General features: G+C 44.2%; 1 long non-coding RNA gene across 3 annotated transcripts in view; it reads right to left on the bottom strand.

Annotated features, from left to right (window-relative positions):
• The window catches only part of LOC144825381 (uncharacterized), a 77,740-nt gene extending 57,659 nt beyond the window's left edge, over positions 1–20,081 (bottom strand). For 2 of the 3 annotated variants that reach the window (XR_013609452.1, XR_013609426.1), the window contains exons 1-4: positions 19,945–20,081; positions 18,807–18,945; positions 15,584–15,634; positions 13,625–13,743 (exon numbers count right to left, since the gene is read on the bottom strand). This is a non-coding gene — a long non-coding RNA (uncharacterized LOC144825381). The remainder of the gene's footprint in view (positions 1–13,624; positions 13,744–15,583; positions 15,635–18,806; positions 18,946–19,944) is intronic. The other variant, XR_013609428.1, reaches the window with a different exon arrangement.
• Positions 20,082–23,471: the final 3,390 nt, after the last annotated feature.

Below are 23,471 nucleotides of genomic sequence, written 5' to 3'. Positions count from 1 at the left end.
TTTTTGTCCTATCCAAGCACCGTTTGGTCTTGTCACTGGCCCCTTTGATTCTCTGAAAGAAGCAAGACTTCTTCACCTTAGAGGGTGTATTATGAGGTCAGGAAAGGAGCGGCCACCTTTCCCTCCTATCAAAAGGAAAAGAAAAATACAACACACACTAATACCAGATACATTTAAAATAAAACAGGCAGGTGACATATAGTCCTTTAAATCATCTAAGGTCCATACATTTGGGAAACTGGGAAAGTCGCTGTCAAAGTTTGATTTTATGAAAGATCCAACTGGTGCTATGCTAACATTGCTAACTAACCCATGTGATCTTCAAACTCCAATTAAACCACTGAGTTGAACAAATATTATATACCCTAAGCAAGGAGTAAGTGAACCAGGCCACCCTGAGTCTGAAGCTTAAGTCGAGCGAATGTCAAATTCAACTATGGACCAAGTCAACCATTGGGGTCAAATAACGGACCTAGAGATGTTAACTATTCCACTTACTGGTCGTTCACAACAAGATTACCCAAAATTCACAAATCCAACAATGGGAGATACTCAGCAATTACTACCAACTAGGCAGCCAATGCCAATAGAAGTGAAAGTAAAAATCAGAAAAGCTAACGGGATAGGGGAACCATCTAATTTGGGCCAAATAAATCAAGGAGAGCAAGAAGTTCCAAATGAACTAAATGGTGGGGTGAAAATCATAAGGGAAGCCAATACCTCACTGAAATCGGATCCTACTCTGTCTAAAATAAATTCAGTTAAAAAACTGGACTAGCCGAAATCTAATCAATATAACGGATCTCAAATTAATAAGGACGAATACAACAGCAACCCAGAAGCTCTGCAGCATTGGAGTACTCCGTATGTATAAGACGTTTTGAATAGTAGTCCACAATTCATTAATTCTTTTGACGAGGGACATTATTTTCAAGGAACCACAAACAGAGGAGTATAAGGACCTATCATTCATAAATGGGCAACACCACAGCCCAGGTACTCAGGTACCAGGAAGTGGGAACGCGGGAACAATTTGGGATTTATTCTTCAAAACCTCGCAATTAACTCTGGAAGCTTTAACATATAAGTCCAACAAAAAGGAGGTCCAAATAGATCTCTTGAGCGCTACGGCATCCTCCGTTGCCGGAACTGAGCAGAAGAGAACAACGCAAAATAATCTAATTGTAAGGGCACAACCTCAGCCAATATCTACGTATGCCGAGTGTAGTTGTGCCCCACTAATTAACAAATTGGCTACCATTCAGGATATTTTAAAAACAATAATTGACAATGTAAAAGGGAATTTTCCTAATGTGGGAATTCAACCCATCAAGACCAACTGCCCCTCTAAAGATACAATAAAATGTAAAGACAATACTGTTGTTGTTAAAGAAAAAATAGATGATAAAACAAAAGATCAAGAATTGATAAACCAATGCTCAACACAATCAACAATGACAGGCGCAGCTCCGGAAGTTCATCTATCAAAAAGACAGAGGAAAAAACAACGGAAAGCAAGAAATAAAGCTTCTAAAAGTATAAACAAAATACAAATGCATCAGATATAGTGAGATTGAACACTGGAAACAACCATGACCAAATATCATATTGTTAAGGTGAGGGTAAACAAATGTCTCCAACAATACGCTTTTACCCTCTATTTAATAAAGAGCTATCGGAGGTACAAGCAGTTATGAAAAATAAATGCCTAAACAAGTAAGCTGATAGTATAAAAATGATAGAGTATGGGAAAATTCAGTCCTTAGAAATGCTGCAAGTGGAGGAATGTAATAAACAGGTGGAGAATAAGCCATCACAATTGGAAACAAATAGAGCAAAGAGTGAGAGTATCAGAGGGGATGAAACGAATAGAGGTTTGTTAAAAACCTGGAAGGATATTAAAATACCACAAGATCTGGGAACCGAAACGAAGCAGTTACATAAATAATGACAATCTTGGTCTCAAACTGTTAGTAATCATAATGGGAGGTTAATTGAACATGCTCAAGGTGAAAATAGCCTGCAACAAATTAAATTAAATAACCCAGATCAAAAAGGAGTGGTGCAGGTAATTTCTACGCTGGAATATAAATCTAGGGGTAATAATGACATCTTGACTCGTTGGAACATATTAAAATTGTGTAATGCAGTACCCTCATTAAAGAAAATTAAATGTACCGACATAGAATCAATTGAATTCCACACTTCAAGAATAATAATCGCAAATCAACATTAGTAATTTGGACATCTTCTACTGCCGCCAGCCTGTGGACGAACATAATCTCTTTCAGGACTGGGGAATAAAAATAACAACTCCCCTGCAACCTTCCTATCCAAGCCCTTTTGTTTCAACAAAATTACAAAATCATAACCAATGAGAACCGAGAATAATAAGAAATACTCAATATTAAAAAACCCACAGGTATGACCAACGGGCATCTTTTCAAATCATTAGAGGAAAAAATAGGAGATCTATTATTTCACACTGTCAAATTAGGTTGGCTAACAGCAGCCCTCCATAATGTCAGGCAGGATTGACATCTACAATCTGAAGTTCCTTTAAGAGGGCCAACAATTATGAATGAAAGTGTCAGATTATGTTTGTGGAATATAAATGGGGTTCAAGCAAAGATTCAGAATAACCAACTAGCTACTTTGTGCTGTTTTCAAATCATTTGTTTACAAGAGACTTGGGCTTTAGTTCCTTTTAGATTGGAAGGGTATAGGGTTATTACTCATTAGCTAAGAGAACAAGTAACTATGGCAGACCTTGTGGGGGTTTGGCTATTTTTATATCAACTGAGCTAAAAATGGAAAGTGAAATGGACGTCCCAAGTCAAAAGGATTATCTAATTGTCAAAATATGATACAAAGAACAAAATTTAATTACATCTCTTGTAGTAATCAACGTATATAATTACGAAGAACAATGGCGACCAATTTGATAATTATGATATTGCAGCAACTTGACAATGACATCCAACCTGAGATTATTATTACCGGTGATTATAACATGAATATGCTATGGTCTTACGATAGAGATGTTGAAATACAATGGCAAAATTACTTATGATCAATTCCATAAGTAATTTTGCCATATCCAATGTTGATTTTCATCAACAATGGCTATGAGGGATCATCTATCAAAAAGATAGAGGAAAAAACAACGGAACGCAAGCTTCTAAAGGTATAAAAAATACAAATGCATCAGGTATAGTGAGATTGAACACTGGAAACAATCATGACCAAATATCATATTGTGAAGGTGAGGGTAAACAAATATCTCCAACAAAACCCTTTTACCCTCTATTTAATAAGGATCTATCGGAGGTACAAGCAGTTATGCTAGTATAAAAATGATAGAGAATGGGAAAAGTCAGTCCTTAGAAATGCTGCAAGTGGAAATAAGCCATCACAATTGGAAACAAATAGAGCAAAGAGGGAGAGTATCAGAGGGGATGAAACGAATAGAGATTTGTTAAAAACCTGGAAGGATATTAAATTACCACAAGATCTGGGAACCGAAACAAAGCAGTTACATAAACATAGACAATCATTGTCTCAAACTGTTAGTAATCATAATGGAAGGTTAATTGAGCATGCTCAAGGTGAAAATAGCCTGCAACAAATTAAATTAAATAACCCAGATCAAAAAGAAGGAGTGATGCAGGTAATTTTTGTGATGAAATATAAATCTAGGGGTAATAATGAAACAACTTGCAAACATCCGGACCCAACACAAGATGGCAGGAGTATGCAAAGCATGTGCATCTACAGCATACATGCCTGAGGATTAATGGCCCCAAATCCCTGCCGTGGTATCTTGTCATGTTGTGGCTGAGTGTGCCATGTGATGTGACAGGCTATAGTGCTTGGTGTGATTTGGTCATTTTTGACCAGGTGGAGTGCTGAATGGTCAGGCAACTTTTGATTTTCTTTGTTTTTGGGATCGTGTGATATAGTGCGGTACCTACCGTATGATGTAAGTAAATAAATTACATTGCTAATATACCATAAGGATGTGGGGTGAGTGCTATTAGGGCCGAAGTCTTGCTGATTATATGCAGAATAACAGGTCTGGGAAGTCACTACTGACTAGAGGAGGTTAGCAGCTGCACAGGTCTTGGGCATTGATCCTATTGAGGATAATATGTGACGGGCACTGGTAACTGGAGCTGGCTAGCAACAACGCTGGCCTCTGTTATTCATTACAAGCAGGGTAACAATACATGTCAATATTGACTGAAACTGGTTGGCAGTAGAGTTAACCTCTGGTTATGAATATTTGCAGGATTTAAGGTACAGGGGTCACCACTGACTGGAGTTACTTAGCAGGATAATAGGTCTCAGGGGGCCAATCTTGACTGAAGATTGTTAGTATGATCACTAGTCCCAAGGTGCTACTAATGACTCAAGTTGGCTAGAATGATAACAGGTCCCAGGGGCCTGTGGTTCTGAAAAATCTGGATTCATATAATAGTACTGGACTCGAGAATAAAAACTTCGTCGAAATAGGACGAATTTGGTATCAAAAGACCGAGAATGACGAGTACATCAAGTACATGTATTTTCGGCATATTCAAGTGACGATTTCACCTCGAAATCGTCATTTACCTTCTAAACCCTTAGCTGCATGTTGCCCTTTACATAGGCCTTAATCCAGTTGAATTTGATTCCACAAGGACACATACTCCTTAATCGACTTCTCCCTGACCCCAGTACAAGTTAGAACCATTGCCCCAGGCCGAACTCGTTAGGTCAGTTCCCTCCCAGTGGCCGAGCAAGATAGCATCTAGGCCCAACCAGCCATAAAACCATTTCAGCGCGCACACCTGCCATATCTTGCTCACATCTTTCTCCACTCCTTTTCCTCACTTGCTTTATGATGGGGAGGTGACCATTTTATTAGGGGTCCAGCGATATCTGATGAAATGTTGGGCCTTGCCGGATGATTTGTTATGGGCAGCACGACGTGAAATATGTACATGTCATCATGACTCTGCTTTTCTTTTGTAATCAGTAACCATAAATGAAATACCACGAATCCAAGGAATGTCTTGCCCTAGGCTGAATATTATGTATAAGAAGAGAAGCCTAACTTCGTGAAAGTGTGCAGTCTCCTGAATATACTGGTATTGTACTTCTAGGACCCTGTCACCTTGGTTGCAGCCAATAAACTAATCTTTGACTTCACCTGGAAGACTCTGAAGTTTCTGTCGGTCTGACTCAGGAGAAACCGAGGTCTCTGGGTGTTGCTCCCCTGGCACCGCTGGGTTACCGGTTCTGTGCCGGTTCTTAAAAACCCAGTACCTCATTTGGCGCCCAGCGTTTGGGGCGATTCCAGTGGTACCAATCAGCCTGAAGATCGTGAGGAGCTTCGTGTGGAAATTCCGGAGGAGGGCCCACCACCTCATCGACCCCTGCATGTCGACGTGGTCCGAAGGTCTTTACTGCGAGGTTCCCCGCTTCCCGACGGCTACAAGGACTGCTGCCCTGGCTATCGCCCTGATGTTGGACCCTTGACATTTTCGGTAGAGCGAAACGCTGAGACGAGTCTTCTGGTGAAGCCATCGATATTTTTCAGTTAAGTATAAGTGGAGCGTCTCCCAGTCCTTAGTTGGACTTACTTTGTGGTATCTTGGAGATACATAAGGTTTTTATTGGTTCTTGCAAGCACCATAACCGAAGGACTCGTGTATTCACGAGAAATATCGTAATCGATAAATCCTTTGAAGTTTTGGAACTAGACTAGAGAGCGAGGATGCCTAGTCTTAGACTCGGGAATTGGTTTTGTCTTGGTAGTAATAATAGGGACTCCCGATTGGAGGACTCGTGTCCGGTTCCTCCAGTTGGAACTCCGACTTACGAGCTATACGTTAAACATGGGGTAGGCCCCATCGTTTACAACGAGGTATGGATTAAATACACTAGGAAAGATGGTGTTTTAAAATGGCCCCAATATGGTAGCTTTGATTCTGAAATCTTAGACAACCTTGAAGTTAAACTCTTCAAAAAGAAAGCCCGGCCGGCGATGTTTGACTCTTTCCGCTTATGGCGCAAAGAAGCCAAACAAAAAGAAATTAAATTAGCTAAGAAAAATAAGAGAGAAGGGGGACTTTCAGTAATGCAAGCTGCCGTGCAATTTAAAGATAATGAGGAAGAGCAGATAAATGAGCAGTTGCTCAGGCAACGTAAAATGGCAATAGATAAGTGTTATCCAGTTTTGCCGTCTCTTCAGCAAGGGACAGCAAAAGTGCGTGAAAAAGACCAATTAATGTCGCAATTATTAACTTCACCACCCCCCTATGCGCAGAATGCTACAGCACCCCCGCAACCTTTAGTTGCACAAGCTGCGCCTCTGGCTCTTCCACAGCACCCACCAGCTGTTCTTCAGCTGGCTCCTACTTCTTCGGTGCAGCCTCCTCCAGGCCCACCGACCACTTCTGTTTCACCTGTGTTTTCTACGATTTTGCCTACAGTGCTTTCTACATCTCCTAATGCCCCCTCTATGATTTTGCCTAGTACCACATCTATTATTCCTGATACCTTTTCTGCCATCTCTACCCCCGCCTTATCTCACCCCGTTTTTTCATCTGTTTGTCCTTCAGTTTCACCTTCCCTTCGACAGAAAATGGCCAGCACTGTTACTAATCTTCTTTTTCCCCTTTTTGGGTCGCCTGCTGCGACCCCTAACATAGGACGAAGACAGTTGCGAAGTCAACTGCCTGATTATCAAGAGAGAGATTCCCTGAATAGTTTAGCTCGGAAATGGGTCATGGACACTGCAAAATATGATTTACAGTCTGTCATGGAAGTCTTCCATCAATGGGAAGCAGCGACACAGAGATATGTGTTCGAACAAATGTGTGTCTTTCTTGGCGAGGATTTAGAAGACAATGATCAAGAATGCATCCCGCTAGAGATGTGTCGTGTACGATTTAAGTTTGGAGAGGGTATGATTGTAGGTCCCGATGTGGAAAAAGCAGTTGAAATGCTATTATCATATCGAAGTAAGGGAAGCAGTTCTGGGTCACCATCGGAATCCAGTGCATCTAGTAGGAAAAAGGCACGACAATACCCTATGAGAGAAGTACCCCCACAATGGAGAGAGGGTGACGCAACAGCTGTCCCACCTGTCCTGCCCCACTTTCACCGCGTATGGGTACATGTTCCATGGAAGCGAGCTGAAGTTTTAGAACTCAAACAAACACTACCAGATCCGCGTAAAAATCCTGCAGGGTACTATAAAGAATTGTCACAAACTGCTGGGTCATGTATAATGAATTTGGCCGATATCGATATGTTATTCGGGAACGTTGTTCCACAGCCTTTATGGGGAAAAATTCGTCATGTAGATCATGACCAGGAATTAGGTGACACGTGGGCTAATATTACTGCTGCAGATGCACGACAAGTTGGTGGTGCCAAGCCTGAGCCTCTGATAGCGGAACTACCTGGTAGAATAGTAGATTACATGAAAATGATAATGCCTGCAATACGCGTAAATTGGGATAAGTTATCTGCATGCAAGCAAAAGAAAGAAGAAACTGTTTCAGATTTCTTCACAAGATTTGAAGAAACATTCATTGACCACAGCGGTCAAGATATGACTACAGAAGGTGGTCAGAGATTGTTTGTCGATAAATTTGTGCACAATCTACTTCCAGACTTGTGTAGGAAATTAAAAGATTCAGAAAGTTCTTGGGCAGTCTCATCTTCAGCCCAGATATTAGCTACCGCACAGTACTACGAGAATAGAGACAAGGATGAGAAAGATAAAGTAGAGAAGAAAACTAGAGAACTCAAAACGAAGGTTTTGCTACAGCAAGCCTATCCTCCACGTGGTGGTGGTAATAAAAATAATAATGGTCCGAATCACCACCAGAACACTTTTCAGCAGCCTCAGAGAAACTTGCAGAGATTCGATTACAATCAAAACCGCGTAGGTCCCAACCAGTGTTTATACTGCAAACAAGAGGGTCATTACAAATATGACTGTCCTGCCCTGCCACAACGTGCGAATGGAATTACTGGCGTAAGAGGTCGGGGTAGTCAGCAAGCGCCTAGAGGTAGAGGGCGTGGAAACGCCCCTCAGGACGCACGTCCCCTTCCACCACAAAACTCTATGAACAGGTTTGACCAGCAAAATAACGTATCTGACAGGACAGCTCAATACTACGTTGATGAGTATTACACAGAAAATGAGCAGTGGGAGAGTAATGATTGCTAGGACAGCCTTAGACAAGGAGAGGGAGTTGTTTCAGTTCCAGTAGATCAGAGTGGACCTTACGTTGAGGTGATTACATCGGGTGTGTCAGAACCTTTTCTGTTGGATACTGGCGCTACAAAGAGTTCTATTATGCACTGCAAACTCCCTGGCGCACCTTTGTCTGGCGAAATGAACGTTTCCGTAGGTTTTTCTGGCGCCCCGGTTAGAAATCCGATTTCTGACCCTTTATCTCTTTCTGTTGGTCCTTGTGAATTCGAAGCACCCCTTATTTTGACAACAGGTTGTGGTGAAAATTTGCTAGGATTAGATTTGCTAAAAAGATTGTATGCGACTTTGTACTGTTCTCCCTCAGGAGTACAACTGACTTTAGGTAAGAAAGTGGTTTCTCCCATGTATTTGTCGAGAAATGCACTTCCAGCAGAATTGGCATTTCTTCCAGATATTCTTTGGGCTACTGGTCCGAATGATGTAGGTCTTTTAGAAATTCCACCGTATATTGTAACATTGAAACCAAATGTCAAAATGCCACGAATTCCCCAATACAGAATATCCAATGAGGGCGAAAAAGCTTTGCTAGCGATTGTTTACGAGTTGATTGAAAAAGACGTAATTGAAGAAACACGAGGCAATGTTTGCAATAGTCCTGTTCTGCCTGTTTTAAAACGAACTGACCCTTCTCAGCCACCTGTGTATAGATTCGTGATTGATCTTAGGGAAGTAAATAAGATAGTGGTGCCACAATTCCCAGTTGTCCCCGACATTACAACATTATTGACTATGATTCCAGCCTCTGCATCCTGGTTTTCGGTGATTGACCTGAAGAATGCTTTCTTCAGTATCCCGATTGCTGAGGAAAGCAGGGATATTTTTTCCTTTAGTTTAGGTGGTCGCAGTTTCCGCTTTAAACGCGCCCCTCAAGGCTACTGTGAAAGCCCCTCAATATACAGTCAAGCTCTGAAAAGTCAGCTTGACACAATGGTTTTGCCCAAAGGTTCCACTCTCGTACAGTACGTGGACGATTTGCTCATAGCTGCGGATACTGAGAAAATATGTAAAATGGCCACGTTGGAATTACTGCATCATCTATGTGATCTACATCACAAGGTGTCACTTTCCAAGCTTCAATATTGTCGACAAGAAGTGACCTACTTAGTTCATCTCTTATCGAAGGAGGGAAGGAAACTGACCCCAGAAAGAATTCAGGCAATAGCTAAATTGAATGTGCCAAGAACGCAGAGAGAAGTACGCGCTTTCTTGGGCATTACATCGTACTGTAGACAGTGGATTCCAAATTTTTCGTTATTAGCCAAACCCTTATTGGCGCTAACGTGTACAAATACACCCAATCCCATTCCTTGGTCCGATGAGTGTCAGAAAAGTTTTCTCGAATTACGCACAGCATTATGTTCGGCCCCTGTGTTAGGTAACCCCAACTACAGTAAGCCTTTCACATTATATGTCCACGAGAAGGAGGGCTGTGCATTGTCTGTACTGACTCAGTTATACGGAGATAGACAGCGGCCATGCGCCTACTTTTCGTCAACTTTGGATCCGGTAGCACGAGCATTGCCAAGTTGTTTAAGGGCCACAGCAGCAGCAGCTGTTTCTATTCGACAGTCTGCAGGTCTAGTAATGAATAATACACTAATCGTGATGGTCCCGCATGCAGTAGACACATTGTTAAATAGGACCAAGACACAGCACTTAACTAGTGCTCGACTGTCCAGTTATGAATTGACGCTACTAGCGAGCCATGTGCACATCAAAAGGTGCAGTACCTTGAACATAGCCACATTGTTACCAATTGCTGAGGAATCGGATGCTTCAGAACAGCACGATTGTTTCCTCAGAACAGAGGAAGAGACGAAAGGGAGAGTTGATTTATTCGACACTCCTCTCGCTGAATGTGATGGTACATTATGGGTGGATGGTTCATGCTTTAAACTCCCAAATGGTAACGTGACTACAGCATATGCTGTCACAACTTTGCACACAATCGTTGAAACTGCGCGAATACCACATGGTTCAGCTCAAGCCGCTGAACTCGTGGCACTGATGAGAGCATGTGTGTTATCCAAAGGAATGAAAGTGACTGTCTATACCGACAGTCAGTATGCTTTTGGAGTGGCTCACAGTTTTGGACGATTGTGGAGAGAACGTGGGTTCCTGACTTCGCATGGAGCTAAGATTCAGCATGGTCAGTTGGTGAATGAGCTTCTTGAATCACTGACGTTGCCCCTGAAAGTAGCGATCGTGAAATGTAGTGCACACAAGAAAGTGATTGATGATGTTGGTCGTGGAAATGCATTTGCTGATGAAACTGCTAAGGAAACGGCAAAGAATATGATGAGCCGAATGTATGTTGCGAGCCCAGAAAGGTGGACTGGTGATGTTGGAATATGTGAAGACACGATAGAAAGTGTGAAGTCCATCCAAGCTGAGGCCACGGAGAAAGAGTTAAGCATGTGGAGAGAAAGTACAGGGAGAATGGATGCAAATGGTTGTTGGATTGAATCGACAAAGCAACAGAGATGGTTGTTACCCGATGCATATGTGCCTGCAGTGGTTGCAATGGCTCATGGGATGGCCCATATCAGCGCGAAAGGGATTTGCGAGTTGTTAGCCCCAGTGTGGAAGAATTCAGGGATTCCCAAGTGTGCAGAGAATGTTGTCAAGAATTGCATGGTATGTCTGAAGCACAATCCTGGTAGGGGGACCCCAACTCCAGCTGGTCATTTTGCACCTCCTACGTATCCGTTCGAGGTTTTGCAGCTAGATTTCATACACATGGAGAGGTGCAACAACTTAAAATATGTGCTCGTGGTTGTTTGTGCCTTCTCAAGGTGGGTAGAAGCCTATCCCCTGAGGGACAATACTGCCTTGTCCACAGCGAAAGCCCTTGTGAAAGAGTTCTTCCCCAGGTTCGGAATGCCTAGAATGGTCTGGTCTGACAACGGAAGTGAATTTGTGGGTTGTGTGATGAAAAGAGTGTGTGAAGGGCTAGGCATTAGGCAGAAGTTCCACGCTGCAAATCACCCCCAATCAGCTGGATTAGTGGAATGTTACAATGGCACGCTTAAACTTAAATTGGCCAAAATCCAAGCGAGCACAGGTCTTAAATGGCCTGACGCTCTACCCTTAGCACTCCTATCCACCAGAATGACTGTGCATTCGCGAATGAAACTCAGCCCCTATGAAATAATCTTTGGTCGGCCAGCCAACATATGGGGAGTGCCTAGGCCCACGAAGTTTAGCGAGCTGCAACACCCCATTTTGCTTGACTATTTGTATGAATTGACGGCTAAATTGCGTGTTTTATATCAACAGGTCCACAACACCTTGCCTCCGGTCTCTGAGACACCGGGTCACTCCATTGATCCCGGTTCCTGGGTGCTTGTCCGCAATTTCCGAAGAACAAGAAACGACCAGCCCAGATGGACCGGGCCTCACCTCGTCCTCCTGTCTACAAGGTCGACTGTTAGAGTGGAGGGGAAGGCCAATTGGGCCCACGGGATCCATTGTAAGAAAATACCCTTCCCAGTACCTCAGGCCAGTACTAACAGGAGCTGGCTAGTAGGCTTACATACAGGTCCAAGGTGCCACTACTGACTGGAGCTAGCTAAAAGAATAACAGTGGTGGGGTGAGAGTGGCACCAGTGACCGGAGTTGGCTAGAAGCATTGACAACATTTGGTATTGATTAAATACAGGATTCCAGGTCAGAGGAGGCACTGCTGAATATGGCTGGCTAACAGCAGTGGTGGCCTCTAGGAAGAAGGAATTGGAAAGCATAACTGGATATACTGGTTTCTTTAATACCGATAATTGTTTACACATCATACACATCAATGCCACAACCTGCATTGATATATTACATTACCAAATTACAATATTCTTATATTAATTTGATGTGTCTGTTCGCCTTAATATACCCGCAAAGTTACATGATTCTATTGGGGCCCAGAACCCTTTTAGTTAGTGAAGTCCATCTGCATACTTTCCTGCATCTTGTTGTATATTGAACATTGACAAACAGAAGTGTTATTTCCAGAAACAGTGAGTTCTGCAGCTTGTCTGTGTATCTTTTATCTGCACTTCACGGACTCTGCACCTCACGGACTCCTCGCATTCCTCTGGAGAGAAGATCCTGTCTCCTACTCATTAGTGTTGTTTCAGTAACTGGTTCTATCACGTGTTCATGTTTCATTGACTAGTATTAGGAGAAAAGTGTATAAAAATACATTGTGTAGCATTAGCATTATATACTCCAACTTGCTTTAAGGTGGATGCTCTCGTCCATTGCAAAGACAATTGTCACGTGTTAGTTTGCTTGGCTTTTTGCTATTTTTGCATTAAATGTATGATAGATTTGTTGGCCTCCCAGTGTGTTGTGTTTTATTTTACATAGCACAAGAGATGCTGAGGAAAATGACAGTCCAGTATACACATTCTTCATTTAAATCAAATCACAGAATACTGTTCTGGAGGTTCAGTCCCACAGACAGTATCTCTAACGGAACACCCTAGGAAGCATGTGCTTTTCAAACCAGTCGCCCTCTGATGCGGCGTCCTCGCTATTGGACAAGTCAATATGTCCTGAATTTTAGGAGGGTTACCGTATCTAGTGCACCCTGTTAGACAGCGCTCACCTGTAGCAGTACGATGTTAATAGGCACCTTATCACCTATGCACGGTGCAGGGCTTTGAGTTACAGAGCTCCTCACGCTGTGGAGAAGATTAGGTCACGGTTACCCATTTTCCCATATTTGGTCCTGATGAAATGCCAACAGATTGCTCCATGACTACACAAGGCATGAAAAAAGTTGACCTGAAGTATAGACCCCAGCTTACCAGCAGGTCCATAGGTGATCGACACTTTCACACAGTGATAGGGGCCATTAGTTTCTTTGCCACTGTTTTTAATCTCAACATGGACCGAGATGATCACATTAACTATATTGCGGCAACTGGTCGATAGTTGATCTTATATTCAGGATTTCACCAATCTCACATCTTATGACACAACATCCTCTGTCCTACTATGCTCATCCGGCATACTTAATAAAAGATCTCCGACAAAGGGCCCTCTTGTGGTGCCCGCCAGGCATTGTAGCGCCGGCCTGGTGAGGAGTATAGCCCAATGATGAAGCATGTCACCTTCAGGTGAGTGAACCCAACTTGTCTTAAAAGCTCAGGCTTCCTAGGGTGTCTGGGTTCAGTTATAGATAATGACTCTGGGCTAAAACTCCGGAACAGTATACTGTGATTTGACTGTTTTATTTAACAAATGTACATAGCAGATATTGGCGCTTGCTTGTTTCCCAAAAATGATCCGATACCTGCACTTATTACAGACGAGTATGGGGTTATCATGTTGCTGCTACAAGGTCCTTACCTGTGCGAGTTATCGGGATAGACGCAGGGGGCAGACCCAAACCGGCCACATGTGGAGATCAATAACAAATACTGGCGAATTAACAGAGCTTCCAAGCTGGTGACCATTACTTAATTGACCTTGAAAATAAAAGACATGTTTTTAGTATTCTGGTGACTCATGTCCATAAAAAACAAAGGTTATGAATTCAATATTGTGTCAAATACTTAAAAAATGGAACTGGATGCGCTGAATCGGATGTTGTCCCAGGTCATGTGTGACACCTTCCACCACTATTGCTTATGGGACTTGTAGTTTTGTTTTTCTCATTAAAAGGATGGGCTCTAAAGTCCCAGTGTTCTAAGTGATGTTGGTCAAAATCAGAGGCCTGACGGAGGATGAAACATGACATGGCTCTGCTTAGCAGTGAGATGACTGACAGTTCCCCAGCCCTTCCATTCTTTGACCTACAGAGGCTCGTCGGCCATTCATATTTTTTTGCAACGACAAAGAAACTTTTATTGCAGCTTGTGTCACTGAAGAGATAAAACCCCTGGGCGTGTTTAATTAACTACTGACAAACATGAACAATCAAGAACATGAGTTTCTGAAAAACTATCAAGCACCCAATCAGAATTAGTCGCCCTTCACACCCAGGAATTCTTGAGGCTTTGGAGAGGGTGAATTGCACGTGGTATAAGAGGAACACTACATCGACTCAAAGCTCACTTCTCAGGGATGTACTGAACTGCCAGCCTCATAACACACTTAGCGAGCTCTTCACCTCCTCCTCCTCAAACTGTTGACCAGCTATCAGGGCAAATAAGACTGCAGCAAAGCATCGCTGGCTTGGTCCCACTCCAGACCAGGCAAGGTGGTCAACTCCATACTCCTCCAAGTCAGCAAGCACTCTGGTCAAGCCAGTCCTAATCCCACATGAATGTTCTTCATCACAACTATTTTAATGGTACTAAGTTATGTTTCTGCCAAATGACTGAGTCAAAAAGTGAAAGGTTTTAGTATGAAGTGCTAAAAGAAAAATCATGAAGTTTTTCAATATTTCGGAGTCTGCCACAGTACACAGGCGCATTATTTCTCTACAGCAGCAAATCATGTATGTGGCCTGTAGAAAGCACGTTTGAATGAAACATGGAAGGCATTGCAGCCAACAATCTATGCAACATAGAGTGCAAGATAACTTATGTTATTATTCCAGCAGAACAAAATGCTATTCCTAATGTGTACGTCATTTTGAAGACAGTGGCAGGAAAATGCATGGTCAGTGTTGTTCTTCTGCCAGTTAAAAGACTATCACCATTAATGTGCCAGGAAATAGAATACTATGAGAAATCCTACTCTACGGCAGGGTGCTGCCTGCCACTATATTGCAGGTTACTTCCAACATAATCTGATTTATACATACATACTGCAGGGTGCTGCCAGCTATCGGGTCTGCACACAGCAGTCTGGAGCCATTCAGGAAGGAGGTAAGCTCTTCATTTCATCTTAAGCCCTTAGGTTACAGTCACAGCCTGATAGATCCGGAGAACGTTATCCTCGCTCTAACTGCGCCGAGGAGATGGTCTTAGCCCAACGTAGTCCGTCTTGTGTGCTGGGTGATGCCTGGCATCTTATTATCGTTGACGGGAGGATGAAGCTCTGATAAGAGCTACTACAAGAAGAGCAGAGAAACAGGACCACAGATCGCCACAAAGCAACAACTGCCCAGAAGCTGAAGAAAGAACCCTGAAACAGCAAACCTCCTCCAACCTGGAGATTTTCCAGGATAAGCAAATGATGGCAAATAAATGCAAACTGCAGCATTAAGGTCACACACTACAACATCATTCCCTTTAAACCAAAGGTAACAGCCTACAAGAAAAATCTTAACAAAAAGCAACAAAACTAGAAAATGCATTCCCAAATGCTGCAAAAGAGAAACAGTTAATACAAATGAACAATATTAAACTTTGTTGGTACCTTGGTCATGTGCTTACTATTGGGCTTCACTCCATCTGCAGCAATAACCCTCTGAAAGGAGAAAATACTGCTGTGAGTCTCAGAGTCCTCCGTATTCCTGGTATCAGTCACGAAGACTGTGGTGTCAGAAGATAACTTTTTCTTATTTCGCTTTATAGTTCCACCAGTCATGCCATCGCTTTTAGCAGCGTTATAATGAACAAAGGTCCTTAGCTTATTTGAGAATCAAAAACAATACAGTATAGGAACACAATGGAAAGCTATACGATTTAAGGTTTCCAAACCCAGCCGGGAAAGGAGTTTATTTTTAAGAAACAATGTCCAATCTTTCAATACAAACGAAATAACAAGACACAAGCCTGTGCCGTACCAAAAAGAGGAAAAGGAAAGATAGGATTAGGGTGAAAGGGGTGTCTTTCAGGCAAAGGAAGAGAGCAAGGACAGGGCACTGTAAATAAGTCAAAAATCACTAACAGTGTCGCCTGGAGTGGAGTATACACAATCTCATTTGACAATATTGTAAGTGTAAACCCACTCATGGGTGTCGACGTTTCGATCCCTATTGCTCAACTAGATACATGGGATCATCATCAGGACTTTTATAATGAACAAAGCATGCCTGAATGAGAAAAAGCCACGTAGTTAGATGTCGTGGAGGTCTTTTTAGGGGGTCCAGACGAATTGTTAGTTAGAGAATTACAGGTACAATTCGTAGTAAATAAAAATGCTCCCAATTAGTGAATTAAATAGCTGAAAAAGTGGCATCCATAAGCTAATTGTAATACACACAGTCAGGCAGAAGAAAAAGAATAACAGACTACTGCCTAGAATATCTGTGCAATGCATAGATATGCAAGTCAGATTCAGAGAGTACTATATTCATTCTATATCATGCATTACAATATTTTAGCTTTCTCCCACTGGAAACTTGCTCTGCCCAATAAAAGTTAATGTTAACATATTCCCCATGTTTCATTAACCCCTTTAATGCTGCGCACGTTCAGTGGACGTCGGGTGCACTCCCTCGGTAGTGCTGCGCACGTCCGCTGAACGTCGTGGCCCCGCCCGCGGAATAGAACGTTCCGCACCAGCGGGGAACGTTCAGCGCAGCTGAGGGGTTAAAAGTCTCCCACATTGTTGTACCAAAATACATTTAAGCCTTCCTTATTCATGTACATGAGGGTATACGCTGCTCATGTGTGAGCGCCCTCCTGAAGAAACCTACAGCGGACCCCACCGATCTCAAAAACTTCCGCCCCATCTCGCTCCTCCCTTTTCCTGCTAAAGTCATCGAGAAGATCGTCAACAGACAGCTGACCGCCTTCCTCGAGACGAACGGATCCCTCGACCCCTCGCAGTCCGGCTTCAGAGCCAACCACAGCACCGAGACCGCCCTCATCGCAGCCACCGACGACATCCAGACCCTGCTCGACAAGGGGGAAACAGTGGCCCTCATCCTCCTGGACCTCTCCGCTGCATTCGACACGGTCTGCCACCGCACCCTAGTCCAGCGCCTCAGCAACATCGGTATCCAAGAGAAGGCACTGGAGTGGATCGTCTCGTTCCTTGCCGGAAGAACACAAAGAGTCCGCCTCCCCCCGTTTCGCTCCGAGGCCACCGAAGTCATCTGCGGCGTCCCGCAAGGATCTTCACTCAGCTCCACCCTCTTCAACATCTACATGAAACCTCTCGCAGCCATCGCACGCCAGCACAACCTCAACATCATCTCTTATGCCGACGACACCCAGCTGATCCTCTCCCTCACCAGAGACCCCGACACCGCCAGAACCTGCCTACACGAAGGGATGAAAGACGTCGCCGAGTGGATGAAGGACAGCCGCCTTAAACTGAACTCGGACAAGACGGAAGTCCTCATACTGGGATCTTCGCCCTCCGCCTGGGACGACTCCTGGTGGCCCCCAGCCCTGGGCATTGCACCCAAGCCAACCGACCACGCACGCAACCTGGGCTTCATCCTGGACCCCTCCCTCTCGATGACCAGACAAGTCAACGCCGTCTCCTCATCGTGCTTCAACACCCTGCGTATGTTTCGCAAGATCTTCCGCTGGATCCCGACCGAGACCAGGAAGACTGTCACCCAGGCACTCGTCACCAGCCGACTGGACTACGGAAACGCCCTCTACGCCGGAACCACAGCCAAGCTACAGAAAAGACTCCAGCGCATCCAGAACGCCTCCGCCCGACTCATCCTGGATGTCCCCCGACGCAGCCACATCTCCAGCCACCTGAGGAACCTGCACTGGCTCCCCGTCGACAAGAGGATCACGTTCCGGCTCCTCACCCACAAGTCTCTCCACGACCTGGGCCCCAAGTACCTCAACGACCGCCTGACCTTCTACACGCCCACCCGCCAGCTACGGTCCACCAGCCTCGCCCACGCAGCCGTACCACGCATCCGAAGAGCCACCGCCGGAGGAAGATCCTTCTCTTACCTGGCTGCCAAGACTTGGAACTCCCTCCCCATCCACCTTCGGCTGACCCAGGACCATCTCGCCTTCAGGAAACTACTCAAGACCTGGCTGTTCGAGCAGTAGCATACCCCTCCCCCCAAGCGCCCTGAGACCCTCCCGGTGAGTAGTGCGCTATACAAATGGCATGATTGATTGATTGATTGCTTATATTACCTGAATCACAATTCATTACCATTAAAGAGAGGCATAATAGACTTGCCATGTCCCTCTCTGTGACATTACTGCACACTGCCTATACTAATTTGCAAACCCTGCCCCTCTAAAACCTTTTTTTTTAATAAGGTCTCGTGCCCCCTGTACTCTGCATTTTAGTACTTGCGGTTTTGCTGTTATCAGTATTTGTATAGACTTAAATATACAAAAGTGATGTTATTACAAGCCTTAAAATAGCAAATGTGTCACAAATTGTGGCTTATGTGAGGACAGAGGGGCAGGAGACTGATTAGTTAAGTGGTGAATTAATAAACCAGCCTTGTCGCACACACACTTCCTTGAAGACTTGTTCAATGTACAGCACAGTCTGCCTCCCCCGCTCCATTACTGAAGGGAAAACAACTGGGAGGGAGCCTGCAAAGCTTGGGTAATCGTTGACTTGTGATGAAGGCTCCTCTAACTATTCAATATTATATTCACACAGACGTGCATTCCTCCGGTCCCTTATAAACCATGTCCTTCATTTTCTACCATGGAGCGGATAAGGTTTTGTGTGGACCCCCCTTCCAAATACTAACCACAAAAATAATTCTATCACCCCAGTACACCCGCTGTTTTCCGTCCTGCAGCGTCTTCCTGGAACTGCTCACTCGCTGACAGGTCCGCCCTTCTATTCCCCGAGACCTCCTCTCATTGGTTCTTTTCCTCTGGGCATTCCTGTGGGGAAGAGGAGTCCGGGTTATTTAACCCTTGCATATCCCCTGGAATCCATTCAGACGATGACAACATTACGTGTGAGTCAGAGACGGGGTTTATCATGGTAGGGAAAGCGGGCTCCTCCTCACAGATCCCAAATGCAACGCCCCCAGTCTGGGCATGTTTGCTGTTTTGACCCCGCCCTCACATTCACTGACCCCGCCCTCACCACCACAGGCCCCACATCCACTGACCCCGCCCCAACTTTCCCAGACCCCGCCCACACCTCCACAGACCCCGCCCACCCAACATCCACAGACTCCGCCCCCACAGACTCCACAACCACAGGCCCCACTCCCACAGACCCCGCCCCCACCCACAGGCCCCGCCCCCGGTAGAGGAGGAGCATTCACACCACAGGCCCCGCCCCCACCCGCCTGCGATTAACAACTTGTAGGATGCGCTCTAGTCTATGAGCGTGAACGCGATGACGCGTCACGCCATAGACAGGAGCGCGAGGCGCGCGCAGGCGCAGATAGGAAGGCGCGAACGGGGAAACGGCAGTTGGCGACCGGAGCAGTCACTGGGTAGACGCTCGGCGCCCTTATGCTCCAAGAACTTGTTGTATATGGAAATAAATATAAAGCAACCTTTACCTACCTGGAGTCAGTGCATTGGGTGGGAGAAAGGAACATTACACAACTGCGCATGTGCTCAAGGGTAGTTCACCAATGCAGTTTAGAAACGGGGATTAGTGCAGCCAGGTGATAGTCAGTCTCACGCGCCGTGTAACTGCGCATGCGCTCAAGGGTAGTACACCAATGCAGTTTAGAAACGGGGATTTCTGCAGCCAGGCTTAGAATAGTGAGTCTCACGCGCCGTGTACCTGCGCATGCGCGGAAAATAGACACTGCCTCCCTTAGCAGCGCGCGGGTTAAAACGAGTCTAAGTGTAACAACTGCGCATGCGCAAAGAGTACAGTACCAATGGAGCTTGGAAACTGAGGTTAGAGTGCCTCACCTCTCCTTGTGCACCGCTCAGTAGAGGGCTGCAGGGCCTGGGGGACAGGTGGGGCACGCTGGGGCCCAGCTGCCTGTGAGGAGTGTGTCCCGGTGTGTTACTGCCCCCGAGTGACGCGCGTGTTCACGCCGCTGAACGAGCCACCATCGCGCCAGAAAAAAACATGGCGTCTCACGGCTGCGCACGCGCAGGACCGCGCGTCACAGCGGCGCATGTGCGGAGCGAGCATACTACTTCCAATCGCCGAGCAGCTGGTGAACTGCCCGGGACCGAGGCCGCGCAGCCTCACTACGCATGCGCAGAGCAAAGACATCCCTGCAATGAGTGCAGCCTGTGAACTGCCCTGGACAGAGGACGCTGAGTCTCACTGCGCCTGCGCAAAGGAGACACACCCCCCATAGAGGAGCCGAACCGAGGAGTTTGCACTCCCCCTTTCCTGGCACTGAGCTGTGAATCTTTCTTGCAGCGACTTCTGGAGTTGGATTGCCTTAACAGCCGTGTCTGCCCGCCGCGCATGCGCAGTTGTTCATCAGAGGCCCCTCTTTTAACCCCACCCCAGCAGGCCCCACATGAAACCCAGGTGAGGTCAAGAGATACAAAGACTGTCTGGTGCTGGAGGGTCTCGAGCCTGCTGCACGGGATTCATTTGTTGTTGTTGTTGATTATTTTGTATCAACAATGCTCATTGGCCCTCACTGCTGGAGTTGGGTCATGTAGCATGTGCTTATTTATTATTTCATTGTAAGTCCATATTAACAGTGTAGTATTGAATGTGTATTCCATTTTAAGCATGTAGTGTACTCATTTGAATTATAGGTTCTATGTTCTAATGTCTACTTGTGGATTCACTGGCAGGCAGTTCCTGCAGACAGCTGATGTAACAGGACGTGCTCATTTGTAAGGAATAAATTCAACTGCATTTATTTGAATATCTTCTTCCTGGAATTCATTGCTTCTACAAATTGGCGACGAGGATGGGATCTTTAAAGAACAAGGATCATAATTCTTCTATTTTTTTAACCATTTTAGAAATTTTTAAACCGTTTTTTTTTTTAGAAGGAAATTTCCGGACAAACTGCTAGGATAGCTAGGCTTTCTATGCGTTTACAGGACTTCCTGTTCGAGGTTAGGTATGTTCCAGGGGCAAAAAATGTGATTGCGGATTTCTTAAGTAGATTTTCTTTACCTATTTTTGAGGCGGATAGGAGTTCTTGGAATGATTTTTCCGTGGCTAATGTTGTTGCCAATGACAAAGTGTTTGAATCTATTTCTTCTGAGCAATGGTCTATTGCTGATTTAAATGACAGTGTTTTGAGCATGGTTAGGTCTAAAGTGATAAATGGTTGGAATGGTTTTTCTAAGAAGGATTTGAATGATGTCATGAGAGGTTTTTGGGAGGTCAGAGACGAACTCTCTGTTTCTGATAATTTTCTCGTTAGAGGTGATAAAATCATTCCTCCAGAGTCTTTAAGAGATAACATTATACAGCTGTCTCATGAAGGTCATCCTGGGATTTCTCGGACCAAGTCTAGAGTAAGGGATCAGTATTGGTGGCCGGGAATGGATTGTAAAATAGAGAAGTTTGTCAGGGCGTGTGTCAATTGTGAGATTTCAGATAAATCAAAAAAAACTTTTAATCCACCTCTAGGAGAGGTTACTTCTCCGAATCTTCCTTGAGAGGATCTGGCAATGGATATTATGGGTCCTATCAGTTGGTTTGAGCAAACAGTAAGATTTATTATTGTATTGGTGGATCTGTTTTCAAGGTGGTTTGAGCTAAAGGTGGTTAGCAAAGCTAATGCTGTTAATGTTATTGAATTTTTGGAAACAATTTTCGTACAAGAAGGTTGTCCATCATCTATTCTTACAGATAATGGTGCACAATTTAAATCCAAGGAAATGTATTGTTTCTTCATATCTAAAGGGATTAAACATAAGCTATTCCACTATATCATCCTTCTTGCAATGGAGTTGTGGAGAGACTTAACAAAATTATTAAGAGTACTCTACAATTGTGCATCAAGTCTAAATTAGAATGGGAGAGTGAATTATTGAAGATGTTGTGGGCTTATCGTATTACTCCCCATCCACCTTTGGGTATGAGTCCATTTTCTCTTATGAGATGTAGGAAGCCCTTGTCTAAGACTAATCCTAGTTGGATGAAGAAGAATGATATGTGTTTTTATGACATTGATAAGGTAAAATCTAATCTTGTTCTGTCGCAGGCTAAAAATAAGGTTTATTATGATGCAAAACATGGCTCTAAACCTGTTAAATTGCATGTTGGGCAATGGGTTTCTATTAAAAATCCTAGAAGAGTTTGCAAGGGGCAGAGTAAGTTTGGTTCTCCAAAGAAAATTGTTAAGATTCACCAGAATTCAGTCACTCTGAATAATGGTGAGAAGTGGCATCTTAGTCGCTTAGCTTTAACACAACCTTCAGTTGTCATTGATCCTGGTGATTCTGGCCATGGTTCCATGGACGAGTCTCGGGGGCATTTTTGGTGTTTTGACAAACATAAGAATGATAAAGGGGATGTGCATAATGATGGGAATCAAATAAATCTTGAATTGCCATCCAATTCTTTGGAAGAAAATGTAATTGCTGATGATTACTTTTGTAACGATGAAAGAGACAAAAATACTAATGTTGATCAGAAATCTTCGTTTGGGAGGACTGTAAAGAAACCTATGAAATTTAAGGAGTTTATAGTTTATAAGTAATTATTTTATTTATTTATTTTTTTGAAAAGGGGAAGATATGTAGTATGTGCTTATTTAATTATTTCATTGTAAGTCCATATTAACAGTGTAGTATTGAATGTGTATTCCCCTTTAAGCATGTAGTGTACTCATTTGAATTATAGGTTCTATGTTCTAATGTGTACTTGTGGATTCACTGGCAGGCAGTTCCTGCAGACAGCTTATGTAATAGGACGTGCTCATTTGTAAGGAATAAATTCAACTGCATTTATTTGAATATCTTCTTCCTGGAATTCATTGCTTCTACAGGTCACTCTTTTGAAGGCCTCAGCAAACGGTGACATTATGTCTGTGTGATGAGAAGATTGGCTTGAATTCCGTTTGTGGCTTTCACCAGAGTAAAGGGGGGCAGTCCCGTCGATCGAAAGAACACACTCCCAGTCAGCACCGACTGCGCCTCATTGTACCTGGGCCTGGGCCTGCACAGCATCATCTGATGAGGCTAAAACTCCCCCAAATATGTCTCCACCTCACTAGGGCCTCAGTAACCAGGCAGCGGTCAGCCAATGCCCATCAGGTAAACAAGCATTGGCATCGCCAGTAGGTCTCGCCTCTGGGACCTTTTACGTGTTTAGTTATGCAGCACAATATCCTTGGTGCAACAACATCAACTGTTGCATGGCTAAACACTTATAAGGTCCCAAAGACAAGACCTATTGGCTATGCCAATACTTGTTTTCATTGGTTCCTGTTCGTGCCTTTTAGAGATGCAAGCTTCTGTTTCGTTCTCCTGTCTAACAACTCTTGCCTTTTGTTCATCTAGGT

This window comes from Lissotriton helveticus, chromosome 1_1 (assembly GCF_964261635.1).
Source record: "Lissotriton helveticus chromosome 1_1, aLisHel1.1, whole genome shotgun sequence".
Classification (NCBI taxonomy): Eukaryota; Metazoa; Chordata; class Amphibia; order Caudata; family Salamandridae; genus Lissotriton; species Lissotriton helveticus.
This window is presented reverse-complemented; position numbering and strand designations above follow the sequence as displayed.